Source organism: Lissotriton vulgaris, chromosome 1_1 (genome assembly GCF_964263255.1).
Source record: "Lissotriton vulgaris chromosome 1_1, aLisVul1.2, whole genome shotgun sequence".
NCBI classification, from domain to species: Eukaryota; Metazoa; Chordata; class Amphibia; order Caudata; family Salamandridae; genus Lissotriton; species Lissotriton vulgaris.
The window spans coordinates 2080942456-2080955944 of NC_141685.1; the positions used below are offsets into that span (position 1 = coordinate 2080942456).

General features: G+C 45.1%; 1 protein-coding gene across 6 annotated transcripts in view; it reads right to left on the reverse strand.

Annotated features, from left to right (window-relative positions):
• PTPRO (protein tyrosine phosphatase receptor type O) overlaps nucleotides 1-13489 on the reverse strand; it is a 1018456-nt gene that overhangs the window by 14632 nt on the left and 990335 nt on the right. The window lies entirely within an intron of this gene.

The window sequence follows — 13489 nt, forward strand, 5'->3', positions numbered from 1 at the left end:
CTACCGTGACCTATTAACTGTCATGGGGGTGAAGATGACGCACAGTAGATTAAGGATGCTGATTGGGAGTTGTTCTCCGAGATTTGCTGAATTGTGTGCTCTCACTTAATGTGGCTGTGATGTAAACTACTCCTCTTTGACATCGGAAAAGTATTTTTAGTTGATGCTTTGTTAAATCGGGCAAACTACGTTTTGACTTTCATGAAATTTAAGAATAAAGTGGGGTAAGGCAAAACCCCAACTGCCCCCACCCAGTAATGGCCTTTGCTCTGAGACTGCTCCTGGCGAAACCAAATTTGGTGTCTCTTCCACTGGTCCTATTTAATTGTCCTTTTACACCGGCTATTTGGAGGGGTTGGGGGCAGGGCCGGCCTTTAGTATGCGCAGACTGGGCCCAAGCCCAGGGCGCCGACCTCCAGAGGCGCACTAGAGCTCCCTACGGCTAAGATCCAACGAAATGTAAGGTAAAACACTATTTTTTATGAGTACCCTTGTCTGTTTTTTTGTTTGTTTTTCTTGTCGTGGCTGTACTTACTCTTGCCCAGCTCGCCTTTCTCGTATCCTCCCAAATTTTCCAGAAAAAGATAATTAAATAGGGCCAGTGGACACTAAATTGCTCCACAAAGTAGTGACTAGTAGATAAGAAACGTCATTTTTGGCTGGTCTTTTATTCGATATTCGATATAAATAAAGCAATGTTGGCAATTAATAAGAAGAGAAAAAAATACAAAAAATGAGGGGACAGATAAACAAAGCCCCTTGCGCCTCCTTGCACTGCAATTGCGTCACTTTTTTTGACACAACAGCGGTGCAAAAAATGCGGCCAATTTACAATGTGACACATCTAGGGAGATGCGTCACTTTGGAAAGCTGTGGTCACATTATATTTGCACCAGCTAAAATATATGCGCAGGCTAGGCGTTCTCACGCAAAAAGGCATGTAGAACTGACGCATTGAAATTTACAACATTTCACTGAGTCACTCTATGTCTTCACTGCGTCAAATTACCTACGCCTGCTCAGACCAGGTGTAAGGAATGACACGGGGCATTTTGTACGGGACTCGCCTATCTGTTGTGGCATATTGCTGGAGTTGCGTCACTTTCATGATTAACTCCAGCGATGCGTCACTTTTGTGCCAACAGATGCATCAGTATTTCTGACGCATCTGTTTCTCCTTGCGCCATGGTGCACTGTATTGTAAATACAGTGTGTTCATGGTGGCGCAATGACATTTGGCATTGATGCAAGGAAACCGACGCATCTATGTGGATGCGTCCACTCCTTATAAATCTACTCCTAGGTACAAAAGTACCCATAGTGCAAATCAGAATGTGTTACTGCTAATGTTTGGCTTAATAAGCTTTCTGTTACTGCCTCTACCTGTCCTCTCTGTGGATCAACATAGTCTGCTTTCTTTACCCTACCCATTGTAGTCCCAAGCTTCCTTTGTTGTTATTTCTTTTCAAATATTAGAAGGAAATACAGGGTCAGAGCAGGAGCAACATGTCTGCAATTAGGTTGTGTTGGTCGTACCAACAGGTGTAATAGGTGCCTTAATCTTAGAGTCTGATATGAACAAATGTTTCTACAGTGAAAGTTTTTCTGATTTGCACAGTCATGTCAACAAGTCGAGTTCTGATTCTTCTTCTTTTTCCTTTCTGATCTGACTCGAGAGAAACCATGACATCAACCACCCAGAAGTGTTGCAGGTGGGCACCCTGTTGTAGGTCGACTCAGGTGTTCGGTTGACATCAGGTAATTATCCTGGGGTGGAAGTGGCATAGGCAGGTAGCAGGCAAGAAAGAGGGTACCAAGCTGAGAAACAGAAAAGGAGAGAGAAACAGACAAGGAGAGAGAACCAGACAAGGAGACGGGTGGGGAGTGTGAGCATGCAATAGTAAGTGTAACATAAAACAAGCATTGGAAATGCAATATGTCTTGGATTTGTTGGCGTTATTGGCATTATAAATGCTAATGGTTTTTACCTAGTCATGTTGCAGGGTGCTGAACCATATGTGGCCAAAAGAGGTCCCCTGGAACTGCACCCTGCAACATGGCTAGGCAAAGGATATGGCTTAGTGGTAAGAGCTACTGACTGGTGAGCTTAGAATACCGGTTCAAGTCTGCTGTTAGGTTCAACATCCTGTGATATGGGCTGATTGATTAATTTCCCCAAGCCCATGGCTAGGTTCCACTGTATGAATAAAAGTGTTTGTAAAGTAACAAAAAACACGAGCAAAGCAACAGTGGTGTCGGAGGAGTGGTGGGGGTCTTCCAACAGTGTTGTGGGTGGAGTGGGGGGGGGGGGGGGGGGGTGATGTGGGGGAGGTTAAGGGTTCTGAAGGAACCGAAGCATTGTTGTGGGCGGGGTGGGGGGAGACACGTGGAAATTAAAGGATATGAAACAAACAAAGCAGTGGTGTGGGAGGCACAGTGAGATAAAGGGATGGCAGGCAAATGATGCAACAGAAGTTTCACTCCACAAGTAAACAGAACAGTTCATGCAGTCCTCGGGGGAGGATACAAAATTCCAAAAGAAGGAACTACAAAGTGTATTTACCAAGAGTGTATTTAGGCGAAAATTAAAAATAGGGACATGCAGCATGTCCCTTGTGGTGATGGAGGAGAGTGTGAACAGCCTCATGTCAACATAACTGCTATTTACTTACTTGTGCTTATCTTCAGGCTAGTAATGTATGGGCAATCAATTAACAGTTGCAATGCTAATAAAACCCAAGTTACTGCTTAGAGGTTTTTCAGCGGAATAAGAAAAGAGCAGCGTCTCACACACAATCTACGTATGCCCTACCTTTGTCTTCTCTGAATATTAGCTCTTGAAATTTCCAAGTTCCGCTTGATTGTACAATTTGCTTTTAATTTCCTAGCTGTGTGTGGAATAATGGCAGCAATGGTATTTGTTTTTAATATACGAAAAAGTAAACTAATAAATCCCCATAATGTTATAATTATCAGAAGTCACCCCTCATCTCTTTTTTTTTACCATGTCTGTGTAAGACAAGAAATAATGTCTTCCAGAAAGTCAATATTTTAATGTCATTCTTATCTAAATCTTACTCTTCTCTTTAAACCATTTCTGTTCTTCTGGTCACTCTGAGTCGCCATCAGAACTTTTCTAGGAAATCTCACTTCAGGTCAAATTATAGGGTATCTGCAAATTGGCAATAAAGATATTTAGAGGGCTGCAAATTATGGCATAAAGCCTGGCTACTGCCAATAAAGTGAATCGGTCATATTGTGGTACAGTACAGGATACCACATTTTTCTCAATGACATTCCTCATATTTTTCATTTCATTTCTTCATCGGGAAGATGCGCTAGATCTCATAGAAGTAACTGTTCTTTATAGACACAAGTGGTGTTTCCAGTGGGAAATTTGTGTTCTAGGTTCTATGCCCTGTGAGAATGACCTTTTCCCCAGGATCCTATATTCATGAATGTCACCTACACTGCATGCCCAAAAGCTTGAATTGTCTGAGGATCTGTCACACCTGTGCAGTGAAACAAATGCAGGCTCCCATAAAGTAGGCTCTTACGTTTGCAAGGTTGACCCTAAACTTCAAGCATTATTCTACTTCTGAATATATTTGAAAATATTTTGCGTAGGAGCAGAGATATATCCCACTACCTGTCCCTGTGTTCTGGATCCCAAAGAAGTATAGATTGGTCCACCCCTGTCCATTGTAAGTTCATAAAACTTATCATCGCTCTCCCGTACAGCCTGCACAGCTTGCCAGTTGCCAGTAAGCGCTTAGAGACCCCTGGGTGATAAGGCGCTAATATAAATCCAATATACAATACAATACAGTTGCCTGGGGTGGCAGGAGGAAAAGCAAATACTTTGTGCCCTCCCTCACACTTAACACACAAAAAGGTTATTTAAAAAAAATACAAGCAGAACATAGAATTTGGTATGCAGCCAGGCCAGCCAGGAACCATTACACTAGTCAGGGTAAGCTAGATACATGCTAAAGATAACCTGTGCTCACCCTCTGGTAGCTTTGCACAGAGCGTGCAGGCGTTATAAAGAGGCAATGTGTAAAGTATTTGTGCAACACACACACACACAGTAACACAATGAATGCACCAACAAAAAAAAAACCGACTCAACACCAGTTTATAAAAATAGATTTTTAGATTATAAACAACATAAGACCAAATCAACAAAAATCAAATCTATAGGAGTTGAGATATTGAATTTTAAAGGAATAAATGCAGGAAAGCGCCTAGAAGCAAGTAGTGCTAAAAAGGTTACTTTAGGTCATGCTGGACCAGTGCAAAGTCAAAGTTTGGGTCCATGCGATGGAGCTCAGGCCGGCTGCAGGATCTACGCAGACCCCGGTGAACAAAGTACCTTTCCTGGTCTTGAGAAACAAAAGTGTCAATCTTTTCCACAGAGTGAAGACAATGCGTCTTTTATTATTCACACTATCAGGTCGATGTGTTGAACTAAAGCCTCGCAGTCAGGACCTCGAAAGGGCGCTGCATTGTTGCCTGAACTTTAATCAGGTCCCGAGTTGTTATTGTGCCATGCAGGTCTGTCTCTGGATAGGCTCTGCGTCGGCGCCGAAGAGTACTGTGTCGGTTCCGATTGGCATAGTGGTGACGATGAGTCACTTTTTGCAGCAAAACAGTTGAGGAGCCCACTTCTGAGGCCCAGTACCTGCAAAGGGCACCACAGGCAAGGGTAAAACGCACCGAAGACAGAGGCTAACAGCACCAGACGAATTTCAGGAAGGCTTTTGTGTCCCTGAGATTTCAAGGAACAGAAGGCAAGCCAGTAAGCCCTTGGAGATGACATAGGGGAAAGGCAGAGTCCATCTCTCCTTCAGCAGAGTCAGGGAGCAGCAGACAGCAACGTAATAAGCAAAAAAGTAGTTCTTTCAGAAAAGCAGCCCATCTGAGTCCTTTAAGCAGCAAAGCAGGCCTTCTGACAGAGGTTCTGTTTAAGATCCAGAAGTGTCTGATTTCAGGGGGGTCAGAAAACCAGTACTTAAACCCAAAATTGCCTTTGATGTAGGGGTTGATTTCAAAGCTGCTCTCTGAAGTGCACAAGGATCTCTTTCAACCCATTCCTGTCCACCAGGCCATCCATGGGGGGTAAATCTGTGCTTTGAGTGTGGATAGAACACTACCTATTGAAATGTAAGTGTCAGCACCTCCCATTCCTCCCTGCCTAGGACTACCCATCAAAAGGCTCATGCTCAGGATGCAGATGAGCCTCACCTTACTGTGCTTGTGGCGTAGCAGTCACCCTCCCCTGACACGTACTGGAGACAGGCTATCAGGCACATACATCAGGCAGTAAGTGCAGAGAAATGTCCACTTTCTAAAACTAACAGCAAAACGGAACAATTGCCAGTACTGAGCAACACTCCTATACTTATTTGACAACCGGACTCAAGGAGCTAAACATAAAGGTCCACACTTTTTACAATGCCATCAATCATTTTATTTGGCAAAAAGTTTTCAAATTGCTTGTAAACAACGCTCTATATATATGTACATCAACCATAAATACAAATAGAATATATATACACAAAAAACAATTTTTATAAAACTCGACACATCAAATAGAGACCAGCATATATTCACTGGTTAACAGTGGTAAAGTGCTCAAACTACAAAGACCAACAAAAAGAATCAGCAAAACAGGAGGTAAAGGGCAAAAAGGCAGAAGAAAGACAACCCTGAGGATGACAGTTCTAACACATGTCCCCTCTAGTAGAAAGTGGGGAGATCTACCCAACCTCTAGGAAGTTCTCATCACTAAGGCCGAAAAACCTGCATAGACCATCAGCATTGGTGTGGTCTACCCCAGGTCTATGTTCCACTCTGAAGTCCATACCCTGTAGAGAAACGGACCACCTCAAAAGTTTTGGATCTATCCCTCATTTGCATGAGCTACCTGAGGGGCCTGTGGTCAGTATGAATCTGGGAGTGAGTGCCAAACAGGTGTGGTCTCAACTTTTTCACTGCAGTACACCAGCAAAAGCTTCTCTTAGTAGCACTCCACCTCTCTTCCCTGGGGATAAACCTCCTGGAGATAGAGGCTACAGGTTGCTTTAGGATCTCCTAATTAAGTTGGGATAGTACTGCTCCAATGCCATGTTCTGAGACATCAGTCTGAACGATAAACTCCTGGGAGAAATCAGGGACCTTGTGCACAGGAGCTGTGCACAGGCTTGCTTTAGGGAGTCAAAATGCAGTTTGGCATGCCTCTGTCCAAATCATATTCTTGGGCTTCTTCTTGGAAGTTAGCTCAGGCAAGGGGGCAACAAGGTGCCATAACCCTAGAAAAAACTCCTATAGTACCCATGAGGCACAGGAATGCTCTGGCCTCAGTCTGAGTTTTGGGGGGCAGACAGGCCATGATGGTTTCTATCTTGGCCTAACGAGGTTGCACCTTCTCCCTGCCCACCAGGTGTCCCATGTATAATGTCCTTTGCATAATGGTACACGCAGTAGAGTCAACACTACACTCAACACTAAGGGGAGCTCTCTTAGTGTTGACTGTAAAAGGCATATGTAGAAAAAATATCAAAGATGCGCGTTGAATATTCGTACTTCGATCCAGCGAATCTGGCAATACGACGTACACCGGACACAGCTCCTAGGCTCCGACTCGGACCGGGCGACCTGCAGGTCCTTGATTTCTCCTCAAAGAGAATTCTCCCTTACATGGGACATTCTCTATTCGGGACCAGATTGAATATTCAACGCGCATCTTTGATATTTTTTCTACATATGCCTTCTCTGGAACCATTTATGCCCTGAAGAAGCCCATTCTATGGGCGAAACGCGTTGGCTGTTGTTGATCCTGTGCATACTGAACACATCTGGCAAATAAAAGAAAACTGTCAACACAAGAACTATCTCATCGACTTAAATATGCACATCTGATTTGGGTGTTGTGTGTTGCCTCTCATCCACAAATCGTTGTTTCTATTTTATGATCTATTAGCAGCAGATCATTTGAGGTGGGCAACACAGGGAAAAAAAGTTTGTGACAACATCTGGTTGTGCGGTCTCCTGGAACCCAGCTGCTTGCTCTATCCAAAAACATATGTACACGTCTAGCTTCTCCTACAACCACCTTACCACAAACCTCTCGCCAACCCTGACCACCACCTTGCTTGTATCAATGCAGCCCTTGGTCACATCAAAGACCAAATTAGTGGCCTCTGGGAAAATGTTTGTGATTACCCATGCTATATGGTATGGCACAAACACAAGTCCTATCCTCATCACTGATTACCAGTGTCAGGAATGGTATTCCTGGTTGGCTGAGGTTTGCATCCAGGCCAGGCAGGAACCACCACTCTAGTCGGGGTAAGCTAGATACATGCTAAAAGATAACCTGTGCTCACCCTCTGATATCTTGGCACAGAGCAGTCGGGCTTATCTAAAGAGGCAATGTGTACAGTATTTGTGCAGCACACTCACAGAAACACAATAAATACACCACAAAAAGACTACACAGATTTATAAAAATAGATTATTATGCTATAAACATAAAAGCCAAACATTCAATCCATAGAATTTGAGATATTGAAGTTTAAAGGAATAAATGCACTAAAGCCCTTAGAAGCAAGCAGTGCGTAAAAGGTTACTTTAGGTCGGGGTGGACCAAAGCAAAGTCAAAGTTGGGACCAACCACGATGGAGCGCAGGCCGGCTACAGGACCCACGAAGGCCCTGGTGAAAGAAGTACCTTTCCTGGTCGCAAGCAACAAAATGCGTTGATCTTCTTCACACAGTGAAGGCACTGCGTCGGTTCCTATTCATGCCATTAGGTCGATGTGTTGAAGTCGAGCCTCGCGGTCGGGAACTTGGATCAGCGCTGCGTTGACATCGAACCTTGCAGTTAGGATCTCGGATTGGCGCTGCCTCATACTACTTCATAGTCAGCTCCCGCATCATTGCCGAGCAGCGCAGGGCTGTCTCTGGCTCGGCACTGCATCAAAGGGCAGTACATTGGTTCTTAATAATGCAGTTACTCTCTTTTGCCTATGTGCATCTCTTATTCCCCTGCTCAATGTTGTTTTCTCTCCATATTGTGTACTTCTCCCAGTTTCTTCCCTGTCTTCACGATCTCATATTCTTCGCCCTCACCAACATAAAAAAATTAAAATCCCATTTTTGTTAATTTACGGATCCACGGGGTGGGTGGCGCGCGGCGCTCCCATGCTCATGACGGAACCGCTCCGTCACGAGCCTCGAGCGCACTGTGCTTGTGACGGAGCGGTTCCGTCACGGCCCCGCCCGTCTCAAAGGAACGTCCAGCGCAGGTGCGAAATCAGCGCCGCGCAGGCGCGCCCAGCGGACAGTGACGGAACCGCTCCGTCACCAGCACAGCGCAACCGAGGCTGGTGACGGAGCGGTTCCGTCACCAGCATGGGAGGGGTTAAAGAAAGTCATTTTCTCTCTGGATTTCCCTTCTCTTTTTGAAACTCAGGAGCAACAACATCGTCACCAGGGCTTTAAGTGGAAGCTTTTTCAATATTGTATACAAGCCATAGCTGCTGCTGTTTTATCTTATGCAGCTAACAATCCTTGACAAAGCCAATAGTCCTGACTTGTTGTGGGTATGATGTTACTGTTGTGTCATATATCTGGAAGCAATGATCAAAACAGCAAAATACAAGTTGGGCGGCACACTATGCTAAGCACAGATTTATAATTTAGTCGTTTTTAAGCCACTCCCTTAATCACATTGGCCACGTCCCTTTAAGAGACTCCCCCACACCCCAGTTTTTCATCCGACTTAAAGCCCTGCTTGAGATAATAGATCTGCAGCAGCCTTGTTTCCAACGTGAATGTCAATTGTCTTAATCTTACTGTACTTAGTAATTAAATACTTTTCACAAAATTAGACACAATGCTCAACGCATTTGTACGTTTAAAAAAAATAATGCAATAGTGCTGTGCATGTCAATATTACCATGTAATTTATCTCTCTTGCCTCAGACAATAGACGGCCTCTTACCAACGACTAAACTTGATTTTTAATGTGTGGAGCCCTTTATGTTTTTGAGAGGCTGTCGAGATAGTGCCGTTTTGAAAACGAGGGAAAGCCTCACTACGACGATACAACAACCAATACCGTTTTCCTCATCCTTCCGCTCTGCACGTTTTACCCACCCCAGGTTCAGAGAAAGAAGCATATCAGCGAGGAATGGAAGATTTGAGAGTAAAATATATGGGAAGAACCTTACTGCAGGGTTTGAAAAAATGCGCACATATGCCTCATATTTATAATACATTTTCAGACCATTCTTTCAGGAAAACATACATATATTTTTAGAGACTGAAGCAAACCTCAACTGTCCATGAATTAATGTATACTGACCTCTGGTGGATCTACGCGTAATAACACTTTAGACGAAAATAATGTTAGCTTTATAGTGACCCGATAGATTCCATCGGGTCACTGTAAGATTGAAAGATACTTAAAGCAGGGCCCTGGGAGTGGGAGGCATGAGGCCCTCCTGACCTTTACACGCGGCAACCCCCTGTGCAACGGCAACACTGGGCTTAAATTTACTGGAAGTCAGCACCACCATTTAACAAGCATTTGCAATGCAATAGGTCTCGCAATTACGCGACTTTAAGCTATTGGCATTGTAAATGAATATGCCTGTTATTTATGTTTTAAAAATGAAAATAAAAATAAAAGGTATTATCATTTACAATGTCAATAGCTCTAACTCGCGTAAATGCGAGACCTATTGCATTGCAAATGCTTGTCTATAGTTATTGTGAGGATACTTAAATTTGCCTATAACTGATACCCGTGGAGACATTGTCGTTTGTTACATATGCTTGCAACCGAGGTCTCAACTGGATTTACGGGTTACCTTCTGTTGTTTAAGTACATTTGAGTCATGTAGGAAGTACTTGCGCTGTGGCACCATGCACAATTCCTGGCACCAATGCGACAGAATTTGTGACGTCTTTGATCCTTTTGCAATGGTGCGCTGTACCATAAATACGGTGCAACCATGGGGCAAGTATATGCCGCAACGCAGCACGGACTTTTCTGTCGCAATGCTGCCGCAACTTTGTGTTGTGTATAAACTCATAAATATGCACCTAAGAAATGTAACCATAAATATAGTTCTGCTATAGTGCAAATTCAAACACATCAATGTAGACTTAGCACAGTCCATGACCTCTATAATAAATGAATTTAAATTACATTAAATCAAAGAAGATTATAGTACTGATGGGGCCATAGAGAAAGAAACTACATATGGTATATCTCCTAATCTAAATTTCACCTCTTTGCACCTTTGTGATAAATGTTCCCTTTGTCTTCCTTCATCATCCTCCCCTACCACCTATCCCTCTTAATACTTGTTGTTACAAAAATCTAAGGGGCTGTAGGGGTGATAAAATATTACAATTAGGGTGTTAATCTAGCACTGCTTTCAGAGGTGTGTATTAATAATTCTTGTATGTGCCCCGAAGGTCAATCCAGGGCACACACCTGTACCAGGTTGGCATATTATTAAGGTAGTAAGTTGGAGGTATCAATTTCTCCAAAGCAACCTCACCAACAGTACCACCCCAGCGTGATGACACATGCATGCACATGTCACTAAACATGACACAAACGTAAATATTGAAAATATCCACCATAGGTCTTTAACAACAGAGAGCTACAAGTTTTTCTAGGAGAGACTCAAAAAAGTCTTAAACCAGAAATTAAAGCCCTAAGCGTCTCTTCAGCGAGGTCAAGCCTCTTCATTAACCAGGGCCATCTTTCCTCGTTGAAACATTAACATTTGGTGCAGAAAAGGGTGGTGCGTTTACTATCACTTGGTAAAGGCTATTACTGCGGGGTGAGGTATTTACCTGGTGTAGTAAATATCGCCTATTTCAAGTTTTCAACTTGGAAATGTGTCATAATTTGGACAGCACGAGCAGCCCAAGAAGAAGGCTCCAGGCAGGTGCACCAGTTTTCGAGGGCGCAAGAAGTGACTTGATGCTTGACTCTCTCGTGTGCTATAGAGGATGCACCATGGCACTTCAGCACGGGCAGCCCCCACCTCCGAAAGTGGCCCACTGCGCAGGTCACACAATACCTCATGCAGCAATGGGGGAGCCGGGCAATGGCATGTTACTCCTCCCATGATAGCCTACAGTTTAGCCCATTTGGTTAACCGTGCAGCAGGTATGTTCCAGTGTGAAGGATTGTGTGCCTGTGGTTTGTTTACTGGCAGCTGCCCCCGGCAGGTGAGCACCTCAGTGGCATATGGACCTGTAGCGGGGTCTGGGCCCAGTCTAGCCCAACAGGCAGCTGCCTTCATCAGGTGAGCACTCCAGTATCATCTGGACCTGTAGCTGGCAGTCCAGGCCCAGTCTAGCCCCCAATCCACATCTATCACCCCGTGGCGCAGCACCAGTGAACAATCAGGAGCAGGCCCAGGCAGTTGCAGGCTGGTAAAGCTGGCCCCGCATCTCTCATCAAGGCGTCACCCAAGCAGCACCACCAACCAGCCACTTTCCGTGCCACAGCCACCAGGCCTAGTCCCAGGCTGAAGCCCAAGCTGCAGACAAGGCCACGATCACTGGCCAGTAAATGTATGTGGTCTCTGGTGCAGGGCTGCATCATCATCATCCATGGCTATCACTGTTCACAGGTCCCCCGTGCCTCAGCCAGTCCAAGGGGCTCCCGCTCCCCCCCCAACTACAGAGTCCCCGCTGACCCCCATTGCAGGTAGCACTGTTCCAGTTGTCATCTCCTGCTGGCTTCCAGACGCCTCTCCACCGCAGCTGCAAAATCGAAGGAAGGGAGGACTTGGCAGCGCAACGGCACCGTGGTGCTCCCACACACCTGCAGGGCCCGGCCAGTCATCAGGTGGATGCAGACACAGGCAGGAGCTTCTGGGCAGCCACTAGGGCACAAGCCAGGAGGGTCTCAGAAACAGGATGCTCCTCTCTCAGTGGGGGGCGCCGCAGTACGTCTCACAGCACCAGCACGTGCACAGATGAGCGGAGTGCTCCCCCAGGGGGAACGGGAGAACTGTTAGATTTCTTGACGGCCAGTCCGACACCGCTGTCCCTGGCCTGTCTCCCCTCGGGCGTGAGCACCAACCAGGTCGCTCCTCGAAATGGCTACCAATTAACACGTGAAGGCAGTGACTGGTTCAGGGTGGTCGTGGGAATGGAGCAGGCGAGAATGCCTGATGGCTGCATGTAGGGTGAATAAATAACGGAGTGGTAGCGTGGAACCTCCTTAGAGTGCCCCCAACATGTTCGCTCAATTAGCCATGCTCACAACTCAGATATATTTTTCCTACAGATGATCAGCAAAATACATTTTGCATACATTTGGGAATATCTATGCACCCACTATACTGTGTTCCCACTTAGTTGCACTGTTAAAAGTTGAGTAGTTGGTGATGCTTAAAACTTCAGTCATCCTCCTCAAATGAATGTCAGACTGAAACTCATACTGTTGGAGGGCATCGCTGTGACAGCTGACACACTGTTCCTCATTGGATCTTTTGCTGCCATTTTAAAACTGTTGTTGAGGATTCAGCCTCCTGGATAGTGATAGCGTGTGATGCGTGTGCTGTGTAACCCTAGCCCTATACGGGGACAGGAGATGTGCACGCATACGGAGTGTCCTGACACCGTGCGCGTGCACATCGCCTGTCGAGGCGCGCACCTTGTTTGTCTCCCTTCGCAAACCAAAGCGACGACAATAATCTCGCCAAGGCGAAGCAGCTCATGCGCTGCTTTCGCTAGGCGAGACCTAAAGATGTTAAATAAACAGCAAGCATGTATTTAAAGGAAATTGCTGTTAAAACAAGGAAGTAACTAGGGTGTACTGCACCCCTTAACTTTAGGAACACCTTTATTTTTAAAGACCGCAAACGTCTATAAATGTGATAGTCTCTTCAAAATTAATAAAGGTGTATTTCATTAACCTGCAGAACCGTTTCACCTTAGTAAATCAGATGATAGCAGTGGATTCCATGGTATTTTTTCTTGCTCCTCCCCTACCCACAACAATGCCATTAGTGATCAAATCCAAGCATAGGAGAAGGTTTTATACAGCAAGCATCCTGAGATCAGACCTGCCTGGGTCTGAAGGCAGAGGGATACAGCTCGCTGTAGACATTCTCATATCACAGGCAATATTCCAGACACATCCTTCGGATATATATTAGTACCTCCTTCAAGTGTCATACTACTAAGATTCTACTCACAAGAAGCACAGCAAGCAGACATGTTTTCTGTTCAACATGGAAATCCATAGCGCACAGAGACAGCAAACAAAATGTCAGCAATACCATTGGATTCATGGGCAGTACCATTAGTTTCTGTTAAAAAATTAGGGGATCAGTAGCGTAACAAAACGCGAGGGGACCCCCTGCAAGATATGCTAAGGGGCCCCTCAAATTCACATCAGTAAGGGCTGAGGGGGGCCCCTCCAGTATGGAGAACCCTGGAGC